We start from the raw sequence: 3866 nt of genomic DNA, 5'->3' as shown, positions 1-3866 counted from the left end.
AGAATATGTACAAGTGCAAGATGACAGTCAAGTATATGTGTGTGTGTGTGTGTTATGGCGACGTGAGTTCGTGTTTCAAAGCGACAGTTAGCTCCTTCACCCCCTGCAAGACTCTAAGCTGACACTAGATTTTCACATTTCCAGTTTATGTGCAGCATCATATGACTGTACATGTGTTAATCTTCACCGTGAAACCATAGTTTCACATGCACCCCAAGTAATCTCAGTCAAATATTATGCTTGTAGTGTTGTTGAAAGTTGGCTGGACTCGATGCAAAATTCACAGCTTGAAAAAAAATTGGCACAAACTGTCAAAAGAATAGTAAATCTTTCAGGATCCATTATCCAACAGCTGATGTATCTTTGTCCTTTAGTGTTAGGCCCCCATTGGAAAGACAAAAGACTTTGGAAATACAAAAAACTCCTTTTCTAGGTCAGTTAACCCATGAATATAATATACATTCAGTCGATAACCTTCCCATGTCTTCTCTGTTGCAGTCAGGTCTCTTTAGAGTTACAGTATGTACATTTTTGTAATGAGAACAATTCTTGCAACATTATGATTTAAAAAAATGCACAAAATGCCTTTAGTTAGGAATCTTAAGATACAGATCAGGCTTCATAAATTCATCTATAATTTGATTTGTAAACTGGATTTGATGCAACACAATCCATTGTGTTCCTGTTGAGTTTCAGGTATTTATGAGTGCTCAGATTAGATTTCGGACTTTCAAGTCCTCTCAAGTAAATCTATATTGCTGATGTGATTGCTTTTGGAACAGTCTCAATGGTGTAATTAATGGGAGCTTTCCCTTGTTTTTTATGATATACTGTATGTAATATTTGTTTACAAGAATATAGTGTATCTGCTTCTGCAGTATTTAAGATTTCAGTACATTCGAATGTGACCTGCTGCATATCAATCCTGTACAAAGCCAGTGGATTATTTTCAATTTTGCATCAGTTGAAATATCTATATGGCCATTACTGTTTCTATCGGGGGGAAAAAAGTCATTTCTGTGAAACAAGTATCCTTAAAGTGTGCTATGAAAAACATTAGTATGAACGGGCAGTGGAAGCAATGAATAAATACAGTAGTTCTGTATCTGTTGCATGAACTGCATGGAAGATACTGTACTTAATGCTTTCAGTTCATTCTGAAATAGAAACTTTCCAGAAGCTGGATCCCTCTTTTTTATTTTTTCATCGTCTTTATTTAGCTGTTAAATCAGGATCTAACTCTTAATTACAGTTGTGACCTGGCAAAATGTCACCCCCATCATATATAAATAGTCCTCTGTTTGGATATTAACAGCCCTATATATAGGCACCCTGTGAGTGGGGTTGGCAATAAAATGTCATGCTGAGTGCATGCCCAGGCTGCCAGGACTCCAGCACAACACAGACCCACAGTGCCTCTCAGTGGTGAATGATCAGCAGTTAAAACTACCTCCCAAAAAATATGTGTGCAGTATAAGTATAAGTATAAACTCAAAATAGTAGTTTAAGATTTTACTTTTCAAAAAAACAACAAAAATAACCCACATCCAAATAAAGGTTTTCATGTGAGCGAGCTAATTTACAGACTATAAATTTGAGATTTTTCCCCCCAAAAAATGCTTACAAAGAAGAAGAGGTACAGCTGTGATGACAAAATGTAAGCCTGGAGATCCCTGTGTTGCATGATTTAGTTAACAGCTTCAACACACCTAAATCTAATATGTATGGATCACTAAGCACTAAAAACTCCCCATTGCAATCCTGTGTGATGCACCAAGGGGAGACCTGAAGCATGCAGGGCGGGGGCCCTCCAGCCCCGTAATAAACACCTCTGCTATAAAGGGATGACACAGTAGAAAACCTAAAAACCCTTAATTCTTTCACATGCAAATCCATTCTGAATTGTTACAATGAAAATGTTAAATCGCAACACTTGCAAACAAGATATAGCTCAGGTGCTAACATTTTTGTCATTTTGAACAGTTGGGTTAAAACAAAACTTTTTTCAATTTTAAACTAAAAGCCCTGAGCTCGTCTGTGAAATGGTGCAAGCATCCTGGTTGTTCTGTGTTCGAACCGCTGCCGTCCTGCGAACAGCTTTAATCCATCAAGTCCTGCATCCGGGGCTGAGGAGCAGCTTTTTATCGCAGTTCCATTCGCCACAGTCCCACCCGACTAAACCCAGAGCAGAACCACCTAACTTCAACGCCACACACAGCCAGAGAGTGAGGTCCAAATAAATAGCAGTACAATAGTATTTCATTCTACTGGGTTTTACTGGTTTGAACACATTAATTAATCTTGTGTTTCTGAGCCAGGAAAAATCTTCTGATTCTGAAACTTTTGTAATCTTTATGGGTTCACAAAAATCTTAATATGCCAATATTCTGTTTCTGTTGAATTGGTGACAAAAAGTTGGCAAGCATGAAACCTGAAGTTTGCTAGTTTGAATCTTCATGACTGTGGGTCCCCTGAGCAAATCCCTCAACCCTCCAATGCCTCAGGTTGTTTCAGGAGCAGCATTTGGTCTGAAAATGATGCCAAATCAAAAATGCATGAAGATGCTGTGGTGATAACTTTATGATTTCTACCGATGATGTCTGCCTTTTTGTCATATACTGGCAAAATCTTATTGTTTTCCTTTTCAATTAAAATTTTGTAATCTGCTCTCATGATGTATGGTTCTCCTATTGGTTTTGCCATTCTGTTGGAGTCTGACGACTATCAAACCTCAGGAACTGTATAAATAAATGCCGTATTTGCTTTGACAGGCATTGCTCTTAGCTTGCTGAAAAGGTAATACTTCTCCAAAAGACCTTTTCAAGCACGATGTAGAGGAAAGTGTCCTGTTGGAAGTGGAGAATCATATGGTTTGTCTGAGGAAGTCCATCAATCCCGGTTCAGATACAAACTAGGCAGCTATCCGAGCAGCATAATTTGCAAACAGAAAAGTAAGTAAATCTTAGCCATGAGATCAGAGTTCAAACATGTATAGAAGCAGGTGTTCAATGTGAACGACAAGCAGTTGTTACCCTGTCACTTCAATTTTTCCATCTATTTATTTTTTTCACATGGGCTTTAAATAGATTTGGTTGCATAACAAGTTGGAGTGTATCACCGGTTACTATGAGAAAAAGGCAGGGTACACACTGGAGCAGCCTGTCCGGTCTCGGCCTCAAAGTCACAGTTTTTGCAGCTTTTCCTGAAATAGAGACGAGTCAATTCAGCCATTAAATATTAAAAAAACTAGAAGAAAAAAAGTCTGGTCTGATCCTTTAATCTTGGGCATTTAGATGTCTGCCCCCTGTGTGTGTGTGGGCGTGTGTCCGTGTGTGTGTGTCCATGTGTGTGTGTGTGAGTGTGGTTTTTTTTTGATTTTCTTTTAAGCACTCCAGTTTCAACCTGTTGTCCAAAAACATGCAACTTGTGACCCTCCAGTGTTCACAGATATGAATGTGATTGTGTGTGATTGTCCCCTGATCCAGGATACAACCTACCTTCACTCATTGTGATCAACCATGAACTGGATAATATATTTTTCTTAACAATATATTCATATTGCACATTAATTGTCCTCAAAAAGAAACCAATAATCATTTATGTGAAAGTAACTGTTGTATAAATACAAATAATGTCAAAAAGGAAAGGAGGATAAATCTTACATCACGTATTTTTATAACAGAATTTATTGTGAGCAAATGTGAAATTACATATACTGGTAACGGTAACGTAAGTATTTTGTGTAAAACCAAAATTGTAACATTTATGACAGCTGCAGATGACCATAGATAAACCATGATAATACCAGACATTTCAAACTGAAGAATCTTAACTAGCACATGAAGAGTTGTGCTTTTTTATTGCCT

This window comes from Lipophrys pholis (genome assembly GCF_963383615.2).
Source record: "Lipophrys pholis genome assembly, chromosome: 15".
Taxonomy (NCBI): domain Eukaryota; kingdom Metazoa; phylum Chordata; class Actinopteri; order Blenniiformes; family Blenniidae; genus Lipophrys; species Lipophrys pholis.
This window is presented reverse-complemented; position numbering follows the sequence as displayed.